Source organism: Lycorma delicatula, chromosome 9 (assembly GCF_047948215.1).
Source record: "Lycorma delicatula isolate Av1 chromosome 9, ASM4794821v1, whole genome shotgun sequence".
Taxonomy (NCBI): Eukaryota; Metazoa; Arthropoda; class Insecta; order Hemiptera; family Fulgoridae; genus Lycorma; species Lycorma delicatula.
The window spans coordinates 1,442,549-1,456,831 of NC_134463.1; the positions used below are offsets into that span (position 1 = coordinate 1,442,549).

Genomic DNA, 14,283 nt, shown 5'->3' on the forward strand with positions numbered 1-14,283 from the left:
AATAGAAAAGTGTTATGGATTTGTAAAAAATTAAAAACGTTTTTTGTACTTCAATAAATTTAGACTTTCGAAAAATTAAAATGCTTTTAATTAACTTTAAAAATAACAGTATTGATTTAAAATTAATTTTCGAAAATTCCACCATTGACATCAGTGCACTTTTCAACTCGTTTCGTTATATTTCTATCACCAACTTAATGATACCTTCGTGATCATTATGAAGGCAGCAGCACTGAGAATGCAAGCTACGTTTTGCTTGTATACCTCACATTTCATCCATTCCCTTAAACGGTACTAATCTATGCGAATAAGGTCCCGTGATCTAGGTGATCAATTTACCGGCCTTCTATCTCCAATTCATTTACCAGTAAATTTTTCCCCTAAGAATTTTCTTACTTCGTTCGGAAACGTATTAGTACTCCATCAAGTTGGTTGTACATTTCAATTTGTTTCACCAATGAAAAATTGTCAAGCACTGAAACAAATTTACCGTTTAAAAATTCCAGATAATTTCTTCCCGTGACAAGTTGTTCTAACGTGAAAGGGCCTATTAATTGGTTGTCGATCATGCCATACCAAACGTTTACTGAAAATCGCTGCTGAAGATTTCATTCGACTACAGCATGACGGTTTTCTTCAGATTACCGACGTGAATTCCGCGTCTTGTTTATACCACTACGAGTAAATGTAACATCATACAAAAATAGTTTCGACGAAATTAAGTGGTAATTATTGTTAACCCATTGAAATTTAAAAAAAAAAGAATTAAAAACGAAATTTCACTTCTTTAAATTCAGATTCATTTGGAAAAATGTACAGTTTAGAGTAAAACAAACACAAAATCACTAAATAACTTAATTCTCAAAAACAATTAAAATACAATCAAAGTTACATCAAAAACGACTAAATCGCCTAACGTTTATTATTAACACGTAACCACAATTCTATGACAACAATGAGTAGTATTCAAATTAATTTCGAAGCATAAAGTTAGTATTGCCAACCTCATTTTTCAAAGGTCTAAATTTATTGAACTAAAACCAGCTATTTATAATTTTTTATAAATTCATAAATTTTTCGTTTAAGTTTTCCTGTTAAGTTTTTAACAATAAAAGTTGATTTTTTTTTATTTTTCTTAAAATTCATCGCATCGATTTTCTTAGAATTAACCTTTTAACAATTTTATAATAAAATTTACGCATATATTTGTCATTTATTAAAGCTATTGTACTTCACACCTTAAAAAAACGTGTTTATCGTCACCGAATTTTTCTGTTTTACGTTTGATATCATAAAATCACAGTTTTGGGACTTATTTTATTCAATTTTTTTCAGGTCAATAAACATAAGAAACCATGAAGTTTACTCCTTATATAACGCCGTAAAAATTTCAATATGACCTCATTTTAATGAGGGAATTGAAGTTCGAGCACAGTTTTTCGCTAGCCGTAACTCGATAACAAAGCATTTTGGGACATAAATTTCTATCAACTTTTTCCCTTATTTCAAGGTGTAAAATCAGTTTCAAATTACTTACTTCCCTTTTCTTTTGAATTACCCTGAATATGTTAATGGTTTCCCTCTCTTTCAATTTTATAACATTCTGTTTCAATTTTTAGGGCTTATTAAAAGGAATTTAGCTCGATTTTCTTTTTGATACGTAATTGAAATGTCAAGAAAGTGCGAAATGATAAACAACTGCCCGTGAGTTTACTTATTTTACAATTATAATTCATTTAACAAACAGTTATGTGAAATCGAGGTAACAACGTTAATAATAAATCGTACTGCTCTGGCGGGATTAATATGCAAGAAATCTCTTTAGATATGTTCTTTTTGCGCACAAAATTCATAAAATAACACATAATAGCTGGTAGCAAGTCGGAGTTACATTCTGGATTGATTATTGGGTGCAAAATTCTCGCTCCAGTGGATTATTACAAATTCCAGCTCAAATTTCATAAACCCTTAATTTTATTTAATGTTGTATGCGCCCATATACTTGTGTGTCGGTGGGTGAGTTTTAAATGTGAAAAAGGAATTTATTTTCAACTTCAAAAAGGGAAAAAAATAGAATTTTCCTAATAAGTAATAGGATTTTCAACCAAAAAAAAGATGGAATCCTTAAAATTGTAGTTTACGGAAAACGTTCTTCGTCTTCCTAATCAAGACACAAATACTCGTAAAAATTAGTATGTAAAACTTACTGAATACGCGAAACTGCATTTAAAAATAAAAACGACACCAAAATTTCAATAATATTAAAATTTACACGGCTTCACTTGCTCACCACAATAATGAACATCATTAATCTTAGAGATAACGACTCTGATTTTACAATTTGTATTTAATATTCTTTACACGCATTATTATAATTAGAAAATATTCTAGCATATAATGTAAAACTTCAAATTCAGAAACAATGAACGGTCTCTAATCTGTAGGGAATAATTAACATAGTGTTTTGACAAAATTTTTGAAAAATATTTATGATATACAAGCGGTTTCATTTTATAAATTTATGTATTTTTTGACAAATTGTAACACCAATGTTAAGCATAGTAAACTTTTATAAATTATAAAAAAAAGGAATTAGTTATCAATTGTATAATTCAAAAGTGACAAAATCTGTGTTAGTTGTGTCCCTTTGGTTGTTGTTAAAAATGTTTCAATACGTTTGTTCTACACCGTGAAGTAAACAATGAAAATTATTAAATTATACAAAAGACCGTTATATCGTTAACACACTCAACAGATAGACATAAATAAATCATATTGTAGAATAATATAAAGGTTAGACAACCAACGAATTCATATCTCGATAACTTAATTTAAGATTGTTCGTATAAAGGATTTGATGCTATTCAGAAGGTAATGACTTATGCGGTAGTAAATTGAATTACTCATATCGCCTTTTCATTCTGTCTTTGTTTAAATGTACTCTCTTCTCATTTTATATGGGTTTATTGCAGTATACTCAGCGTAGAAAACAACCCTTAGCTTACACTTACACGTACAAACACCCTCTGATACACAGCTATCTGACGATTCATTCCCGCATGAACTGTCGCAATATTTAGCAAGTAAATTTATTGTTCCCAAAATACACTAGAATCTCAACTTTCTATCTCTTGCCCTCTTCTGTTCTTATATGCTATAACTCATTTTCGTAAATAAAACACACACACACACACTCAGATTACAGAAATTAATCTCTAAATATAAACACGGAATATTGTTTTAATGAAAAAGATTTACAGTCATAAATTCTATTAAATATTTTATAAGTAATCTATGCTTGAATTTTGTTTTATATAGACAAAGATCATGTTATAAAAGACCTAAATAAATTATTATTACGTGTAATTTAGTGTTGAGAATAATTTAATTTTTCATATCAATTTAGGACTAATTATATTTTAGCTGCTAAAATTCATAAATCGTTTCATATACCTATATTATAACCTAATTTATTTATTTATGAAAATAAAACAATTTGCAAATAATTTTCAAGATTTGTTTAATACATATTAATTATGCAGCCAAGTAAAGATACTATTTAGAATAAATTGTTTATCTTGTCCAGAATTAAATAAATAAAATAGCAATCTCATCTCTCTTCGAACAAAAAATGAAAAAACTATTCTTTCTTAGAAAAAGGTTTTGAAATATCGTATTTTTTTATTCTTAACCCTTTCTTTTTTGTAGATAGACTGATTTTGATGATTATCTTTTACAAAAATTCTGTAGAAAAATACAGTATTACTTTCGAATTGGGGGGTGAAATTGAATTTTTTTTAAATTTTGAGGTATGAGGAGTATGAAAATACTCCTCAAAACATCGACTTAAAAATAATATAATTTCCTTATATATATATATATATATATATATATATATATATATATATATATATATAGGCCTATGTATAAAATATGTGGCTTGAAAATCTCCAAAACGTTTAAATCAATTAATTGAAATTTGATGTGACGTAACTATTATATCTGAAGTTGTGCATGTGAGAATTTGATGAGTTTGGTCGAGTCGTTCTTGTGTTACGCTCAATTTTCTCAAAAAATAATTGAAAATTTTTTAGTTAGAAAATCTCCAAAACTATTAAATTAATTTCAATGAAATTTAGATATGCTGAGGTAGTTTATCTGAAGTTCTGCATGTAAAACTTTGACGAAGATCGGTCGATTTGTTTCTCAGTTAAGTTCAATACAAAGCAACTAATGAGAAAGTATTAAGGATGATTGGAATTGATAATCTTTGCCTGTTGATCATGTTAAAATAAAGAAGGGCTAATAGGGTTGGTCATTTATTAAGATGGGTTGTCTAAAACGATATTAAAAGGGGTAATAGAAGCCGAAGAATGGTCTTGAGGAAGACCGAGGCTCAAGTATATCGAACAGATTATGAAATTCATGGGATCTGGGTATCTGTAGAGAATTAAAGAGCTTTTCTGAAAATAGATTACCCGGAGATCATCTGCAAATCAATCCTAGTAGGATTGTCAACAAAAGAAGAAGAAAAATCATGTGTCATTTGAATATGTTTGATAGATGAGATTTAAATAATAAGATGCCCCAGGAATAGTTGGCCAAACTTATTTGACTGATTCACGGCATCAAAATATTAACAACAACCGTTCAAGTGAACAAGTGCCTACCTGATTTCATTATTCTTTGTTTTTTGTTGCTTTTTTTTAAGAAAAGAAAAAACTAAAAAACATCTTCTACAAAATAAATAAATTTGTAAGTGCCAAAGTGATGGAAATTTAAATTTGTTAATTATTAATAGCTCTAAAAATATTATTTCTACGGAATTATGTTCAATTATATAAAATGTTATGTCTTGTAATATGAACAAAAAAAAACATGTAATTTGTTCAAATCGGTTATATATGATTATGATATATATATGATATATGATGTATATAATAAACAGCTTATATATGGTTGAAGCTGTTAAAGTGGATCGCAAAATTTATATCATCTAATTACTTTTCGTCCTGTACTCCTTGCATAAAATCGTCTGACTAAAAAACTTTCAGTCATTTCTCAGCTGTTTATCAACCGATTTGAATAACTCAAGTGTCTTTTAGTTCACAATAAAAGGCTTAAAATTTTATTTAATGAAAGATAATTCGATAAAAACTTATATTTACGCAGCTATTAATGATTAATAAATTTAAATCACTGCCATAATAAAATTTTCAAAGTATTTATTATATTATGGTAGTTTTTGTTAGTTAGATAAATTTCATGGAAACCATTCAATCTGTTCTTAAAATATAAAGTTTTATTATAAAAACTCAAAATAGTGGACAAAAGAAAAATAAAGCGAGACAATAATTTATGATGTCACACATTCGTGATGTCGACATGAAAGTACTTGTTAATTTTGGTGTCCAGAATTAGTCCCTTAAATTTAGTCAACACCACCTGGGACACTTAGTATGTATATATGTATGCACCAACCTACGTCTCCCACACATTTTTCGTAATGATGTATGGTTTACATCAATGAAGTTTACTTAAAATCATACCGAAAATTTTAAATTAATTATAAAATTAACGGAAGTAACTATTTAAAAGTTATCATCGTCCTCTAATCCGTGAAAATATAATAAAATAACATGGTTTAATCGGTAATGAAAAAGAGGTTTTTATGATAAAAAATAATAATAAAAAAACTCTGTCGCAGTAAATCCTGTATTTCCGGTTTAAGTTAAGAAAGAATGTTGCACTGCTGTATGATTTTTGAAAATAATATTTCTTTCGGTTTTTTATTTATTTATTAATTTTTTTAATTCATGTTATGTAGCATCATGTGTTCTTTTATAAAACTGCGAAGAACTGGGTATTGTTCCAATAAATACATTAAACTGTATGTATTTGTGTTTTTTTCTTTCTCCATTTCACATAGTTGTTGAATTGTGACTGCATCAATTGCTTAACAATGCTTCTTTCTAACAACCCACTCTGATATTGTTACTCATATTGTGTAATTTTGGAGTCATTCTCATAAAAAAGAAAAGTTTTAAATTGACTCAAAATAATAAAACTTCAAAACTGACTTTTTAGACACCAGCCCCTTTCCTTTATAACAGTCAAATTTTGGATTATTACGAAACTAAAGTACTGTAGCGAAATTAGCCCACATTTATAGGTAATTGAAAAAATCTTTATCACTGAGTAGTGTTTTCCGTACATCATTTTCAAAAAAATATTGTTATAATATATTTAGAACATTGAGGATGAGATTACTTAAATACCTAAAATCAAAATGAATATAAATACTAAAACTCTTACTCAGAGATCTAATGTGAAAAGAACCGGTGTACTTATATTAAATTCAATGAAACGAGCTAAAATTGAGTGAAAACAGTACTTGGAAAAGAGAAAGTTTAGTAACTCACGAACATTTAAGGAACTGAAGTATACTGAAATAGTTAGAGACAAAGTATAAATCATAATATTCAGTTATTATTGTACCTAAAATTACAAGGAACTTAATAGATGAGCGATGAAACACATTTATTCTTCTCTGTGAGAAAGTTTATCTTACCCTGTCATTCCACTACGTAACTAAAATCTATCCTTCTAACAATAACTAATTATTGTTATGAATGTACTGAATAGAGATAAACAGTGTACGAGTGAAAAACCTATACAGATCTAAAAATTATTTGTTTTCATCATATATAAATTACTAATTACGATTTTTTTTTTTTGAAGAGGCAAAAAAACTCTCGTGTTATCATCGCCCAGAATAAAAATATAAGAAAAAAACAAAAAATACTAAAACTATTCTAAAGACTAAAAAGTTACGTAGAAAAATACTTGGAACTATTTTATCTCCTAAAATTAATATCACAGTCGTAATCATAAAATTCAAAATAAACGTAAACAAAAAAATGTAAAATTTAACTATACATAAATAAAATTTAACGAAGTCCGAAAGGAGTGTAAAGGTCCTAAAAAATGGGTTACAAAAATGGGTAGGCGCCCCCCAAAAACTACTAAAGATATATATGAAATCCATAAATTAAAATTTACTTCGTCTAGATAGCAATACGCTGCCACGCCTAGATCGCTGAATGCCAGCAAGTACCTTTCCATCATATTAAAGCGCTTGGAACCTTAATTAGCTGGTGGTCAGCCATCCATCTCTAGGTTAGCTTCCCACAGCAGTGCGATAGGAGTCTTTACCTTAAGTAAACTACTGTAGTCGGTTGAACAAAGCAACCGCATCAAGGAACTACCACACGGTCCGACAATGCGGCTTTCGCCACATTGACTCATCGCTTTTGAGTGGCTAATTTTCCCCTTGACCTCTAAGTTCCAGGGTGGCCTGGTCTCTGGTCCCCCCAAGAGTAGGGCAGTCAAACAACAGGTGTTCATTTGACTGGACCTCCCCGAAGACGTACAGCTCATCAGCTGCCAGGAGGAAATGAAACAGATATTGGTTCAAATTAACATCTTTGGTGAGCACATGTTTTTAAGGGCACCCGTTGCCCTTAAAAACGACTCGAAGCATACCATTCCCTCAGATCCCGTATAAACTTGTACAGGGATCTTCCCTTACAAGAAAATATGAATTTTCTCGATAATCCATTACCTAGCAAATGGCGAATTGTCTTTGGTAATATGAATTTGCTACGTAATGTCGCATAACGTATGCAATCCACAAGGATGTGGTGCACAGTCAAACGATAATCACATCGTATGCATCGTGGTGCATTTTCTATTGAAATTAGATTCCCGTGGGTTGCTCTCATATATCCTAACCACAATCGGCAGAGGACCATTTCTTCTTGGAGAACTTTTCTGCATGAATACTCGCATGGCAACACAGTATCTTTAACATGTCGGAGTTTACTATCTAATGTAGCAGTCTAGTCACCTTGTCAGTTTGGATGAATAGTGTGTTTTTTTACGTAATTAATAAAGTCAGATTTCGTATTACGAGAGATGAAGGATGGTTAAAGATGGTTAGGCGAACTACATTCGCCTTTAGCAGCGGAATCTACACGTACGTTACCCGGAATTCCCACGTGGCTAGGGATCCAACAGAAACTCAATTGTGTGTTGCATTAATGAAATCGGCGGTTGAATTATAGATCTCGGTGACGATAGGATATTTAGAAAACAACTCTTCTAAAGCTTGTAGAGCACTGCACGAGTCGCTGTAGATAAAGATATGACGGTAATTTGGGTTGACGATATTAAAAGTCTTATTGATGGCGTACAATTCAGCAGTGAGGACACATAATATTAGATAGACCAAACACAACGGGTCTGAATACTAGATCGTGGATACCGGTGTTCTTTGGTGGTTGGGTTTCAATTAACCACACATCTCAGGAACGGTCGAACTGAGAATGTACAAGACTAACACTTCATTTACACTCATACAAATCATTCTCATTCATCCACTGAAGAATTATCTAAACGGTAGTTACCGGAGGCTAAACAGGAAAAAGAAAGAAAGAAAGAAAGAAAGACCAAACACATAAGTTCTGTCATTAACAACAGATGCACACCCAACGGTATCATTTTCTTTTGATCCATCTGTGTATACTACTGCTTCTCGGTTTGTCTTGGAGAGAAGTCGGTAAAACATTTGCTAAAAGACGATAGGTGTTGTGATTTTTTATTTTATATTATAAGGTTAATATTAATTTCGTTCCAGCATATCAATGAAATTGTCATTTATTACATTCCAATAAAAATACTCATTATTGTAAAAAGAAAATATATGATTTTAGACAATAGTATTTTTTTAAAGTATAAGCCTTCACTATTGTCTTTCGATAATTACGGCTGCACTAATTTTTGTAAATAAGGTGTCAAATTATTTGCTTTAAAATAATACATGAAGAATTGATAAAAATTGAAAAAAAAAATTTTAATTTGCCAAGACCCTACACAGTCATTTCTGATGTATAGAATACAATTAAGGAAAAATATTTCGGTTCATGTATTAATATTTTTTATGATACATATTTAATTCGCTCTTTCAAAACTCACGTTAACACAATATTTATGTTATTACCATTTCTTTTTAATATTTCAAAACATTTTTTAGAAACTACGACATACTATATTGCTTGCTATTTATTCAACGCTACAGTAAAAAATACAAGTAATATTATTTTGAGTTTCATCCTAAATTCTCGACTGAAACAAAATTAAATGAAATTAATAAAATTTTGGTGAATATTAGCTAAGTTTTTTTTTTTTAATTTCACGCGCTAAATTTCTCATTTGTTTTTTTTTATTTCTCATAATTTAAAAACATATTTTTAAAATAATATTAACTAAACTTAAGCAGGAAAACCTCATGTAGCACAATAAGCTTAAGCTAACGGAAGTTTAGTTATTCCGTGTTTTTTCTTTACAGTAAGAATAATAAATGAAAAAAATGGAAAGTACATTAAAATTACCAATATTTCTCGTACAAAATAGACAAGAGAAAATTACAAAAAAAAATAAAAGAGCGTTTCGATTCAATCATAATCAGAAATATGAAAGATAATTAGCCAAAATGTAAAATTTTGAAAAAATTGGATTATTTTATATTTTCGAGTATTTACATAGATACTTTCGAATCTTTACACAGAATGTTTTTAAGATTTAAATAATAATAATAATAATAATACATACATATATACATACCAACTATAAAATTATAGAATGACGTTTCAGACAGTACAAGTCGATAGTGAAAATCTAGATTTAATACAGTTTAAACCACTTTACCTTCCTATTCATACGATAATGATGTCTGTCATGATGTATAAATTTTACGTATAAGGTTAATAAATATTAATATAACTGAAGTTTGTCTGTACATTGAAGTCTGCCAGAGTTTTTAAAAGTTCCTTTTAAAATCTTATAACGTTAGAAATAATTTTCATTTCTAGAATTCTTGTTATTTATTTATTTTTTTTTTTTGTTATACTATATCTTACCTAACGGTTCACCATGAAAGAAAAACTTCACCGTCGGTAAGATTATCAGGAAGATTGTACAGAATTTAAAAAAAAGAAAAGGAATAGAGATTTTCTTTTAAGTAAAACACAATTTTCTGTCATTTTATGACTAATTTCAATCGAAATTGTTATAACCAAGAAAAGTAATTTTTTATACTGTATTTAAAAAGCGAGTTTCAAATTTTTTTTCAAATTTTTGACTGATGTTCACTCTCTTCTCTCTTTTGATGAGTAAATAAGTATTCATATTCTAAAAAAGAGTAATAATAAAATAAAATTGTTGGGGAAAGCTTAAACATATAATTTTCAAAAGCAAAAAGTTTTTTTAAATTAATTCTACTGGATATTATTTCTAACATTGTTGAAAATTTATTTTCTAACATTTATCGTTTATTTAGTATTCGAATAATCTCCATATCCACAAAAATACTCATTTATCATTATTTTTCAACGCTAATATACTTTAATGTGCTCATATAATCTTATTTTCAAAGTTACTTGTCTAAATTTTTTTTCAATGTTAACGATGGATCAATTATTTTCAATAGGTATAATCTGGGTTCAAAAAAGAATTTTATGATATTTAATTGAAGCATTCTATCAGTCTTTTTGATGAAGTTATTCACAATAACGTAATAACGTAACTATTTCAAAATACTTTGAAACGACTGAAATTTTCAGTTATTCTGTTTGATAACAGGTAGAAATTTCCTCTCATTATATCCTATTAGACTGTAAATTTTGCTAATAATAACAGTATAACAGCAACATTTTACTTCGTAAAAATATAAAAAAATTCAATAAACAGATGTACAATAAATCTACATGGGCATCTCAAGTATTGTTGGTAGTAGCATTGGAGAGGATGATCTTCAGCAATAGAGTCACTTTGTTGTATGTGTTTGTTTCTGTTGACATTCCTTACCAGTCCAGTAAACCACCCTCACCTTGCGCTTTCTAAACTTTGATAAGTAAAATTTATTTTTTATAATAATTACTTATCTTTGGTTTTCGGAAAATTAAAAAAAAATGCGCTTTGAAAGACACACAAATGTAGTCACGGATGAGGCAACATTTTATGTAGCCTAAACATTGTACAGCGTAACAATTTAAGCTTACTTGTACCTACTAACAGGTCAACAGTTTGCTTAGCACCCTTCTGAGTTAGTTCCATTTTCGATTCCTGTCATGCATGACATTTTCATAAATGATTTTACGTACCTAATCTTCCTTATTTAAGTATGCGTGTAACTTGGCCGAATTTACAATATAATAATAATGTATGTAAAACATATTTCGTTAATAAAGGTACGATTAATAAAAGATTTTAGCGCATTAAGTTTAAATAAAATGAATTACTGATATAATTAAACCGTAAATGTATCGAATCATATCATAAACACGTACGTATAAAATATATCTTTCAGAAATTTGTACAATTTTTTTGTGTTCTAAGGACTAAGATGGTATTTAAATGTCACATTTTGTAAAATTCTGATACTTAAAATTTTGGCGGATTCATATATTTTCCCTTTACTCCGTTTATTATTTAAATTTTTATTTAAATTGTTTTCAGATAATCCATAAGCGCGTTATAATAAAAATAAATTCATAAACAATTAAATATTGACATTTTTAGAATAATTAAACGCCGTGTGATTAGATTAATGATATTATCTCTGTTATGAATGGTTTGAATTTACATGGATTTGAAACGGCAGATAGAGTTTAATGTACGTAATCTGTTGCAGTACAAGCTGAATACGAGTATTGAAATGAATTGAATATACGTATGTGTATATGATTTGTGGTATAGTTGCATAAAACCATAATTGCATAATCGATGTTATATAATGAGTGCGACTTATCACACTTGTAGAACTATGCAGACAAGCGCGAATTAAACTCTAACCGATAACATAAAGCCGTGAATATTCCGTACCGTTCACTCTTGTTTTCATTAGCTAGATAAAATGTTGTATATGACAGTCAAGATTTAACAACGTTTATTATTCAAATATATTTCAGCGTAACATGAATTTCAGGTATTTTACTATGGAACACACAATTCTAATCATATATTTACAACTATTTGCACGTGTATTGTAAATATATATGTTATGCCAACAATAATCACGTTCTGACAGCTAACAGTTGGATACTGAAGTCATGAAAGATAACTTTCATACATTAATATACTTTTTTTTTTGTCTTCAGTCATTTGACTGGTTTTATGCAGCTCTCCAAGATTCCCTATCTAGTGCTAGTCGTTTCGTTTCGGTATACCCTCTACATCCTATATCCCTAAGAATTTGTTTTACAAATTCCAAACGTTACCTGCCAACACAATTTTTTTCTTCTACCTGTCCCTCCAATATTAAAGCGACTATTCCAGGATGCCTTAATATGTGGCCTATAAGTCTGTTTCTTCTTTTACCTATATTTTTTCAAATGCTTCTTTCTTCATCTATTTGCCGCAACACCTATTCATTTGTCACTTTATCCACCCAGCTGATTTTTAACATTCTCCTGTAGCAGCACATTTCAAAAGCTTCTAATCTTTTCTTCTCAAGTACTTCGATCGTCCAAGTTTCACCTCCATATAAAGCGACATTCCAAACATACACATTCGAAAATCTTTTCCTGACATTTAAATTAATTTTTGATGTAAAAAAATTATATTTTTCTGACTGAAGGCTTAGGTGGTTGGGTTTCAATTAACCACACATATCAGGAAAGGTCGAACTGAGACTGTACAAGACTACACTTCATTTACACTCATACATATCATCCTCTGAAGTAATACCTGAATGGTAATTCCTGGAAGGTAAACAGGAAAAAAGGAAAGGTCTTCTACGATAAAATGATTAAATAAATAATTGAATCTTTTATTTTTATAGGTGTATAATAATACATAATAATTATAAATTATAATACAATTATTATTATCAGAACGAATCAGGAATAGCTGTAAAGCTACTCTATTGATTAAAATAGGAACTCTCAAAGTACTTGCCTGGAAGGATCTGGGGAAACTGTGCGAAAACTCTGATCATAATTAAAATAAAAAATAGATAGAATTAAAGTCCATAATTATTGATTTCTCTCTCTCTCTCTCAATCCTCTTACGGTGGAAGTGCACCCTAAGAAATTCTGAGATAAAGGGTTAAAATGGAATAAGAGTGAACTTTACTACCTTTTTTTAATTCCTAGGTGTTGATTTTTGGTGGAATCTTTGGTAACTCGATTTTTCGTGGTGTAATCTTCATGTGAATATCTAAAATCTAATTTATAAATTTGTTGAAATTCCACCTTGAAGATCCAAACTATGGAAATGTAAGTATAGAGGAGAATGGAGAGGATTAAGTGGGTAAAAAGAGTTAGTAACGAGAACCTATTGAAAATCAAAGGAAGAAAGAACACTGTTGGGAACAATTTAAAGCAGAATGAGCATCTGGATTGGTCGTATAAATTAAGAGAAAAAGGTATATTAACAACCGTGTCTGTGGGTACTGTGAATGGGGAAAGGAGAAAAGGAAGAAGACTGAAGATGATAGATGACATAAAGAACGAAAATTTCAATGATACCAAAGTGCTGGCCTGCGACGCCTGGAGCCGTCAGTGGTGTCAAGATTCTGCCACTGGGCAGAATATCTCATCATGATGATCGTTGAAGCTTAATAAAAAGGATAATAATAATTTAAAGGAATAAATTCTTCAAATTATTATTCCTTTATAATTAGTAATGTTTTATTATTAAAACTATTATTAAGAATTACATATTATATGTTTAATGTATTAAAAGATATTTTGTTGAACAATAACATTTATAAAATTAAAAAAAAAAGTACATGTAAAAAAAAAATTTCCGGTACCGGGAATCGAACCCGAGCCTCCTGGGTGAGAGCCAGGTATCCTAGCCACTAGACCATACCGGAATATACCCCCAAGTTCAAAAATAACTTATTAAATACAAAACATAACCTTCATTATTTTCTTATACTTAAGTGCGTAATGAGTTACTCCTAAATTAATCAATTTTTAATGAGATTTTTTCCTAACAGTTAAATCAAATTAACTACATAAGATTCCAAAAATATATATTTATGTTTATAAATAGAATAAACGACTATCCATGTACAAAATTTAATTTCATAAAAACTTATGAAATCAAATTTTTTGAAGAAACATTTTTTTAAATGTCAAATAATTTTTAAAATAATTAAATTTTACTTTTGATTAATATTATTTAAGTAATTAATAAAATATCGAATCTTTTACT

At 29.2% G+C, this 14,283-nt stretch overlaps 1 protein-coding gene and 1 non-coding gene across 2 annotated transcripts in view; both read right to left on the bottom strand.

Annotated features, from left to right (window-relative positions):
* The window catches only part of LOC142330377 (uncharacterized), a 462,402-nt gene that overhangs the window by 249,115 nt on the left and 199,004 nt on the right, over positions 1-14,283 (bottom strand). The gene's annotated exons all lie outside the window — the stretch shown is intronic.
* On the bottom strand, positions 13,868-13,939 carry TRNAE-CUC (transfer RNA glutamic acid (anticodon CUC)). The gene has a single exon. It is a non-coding gene; the product is annotated as a tRNA-Glu (tRNA).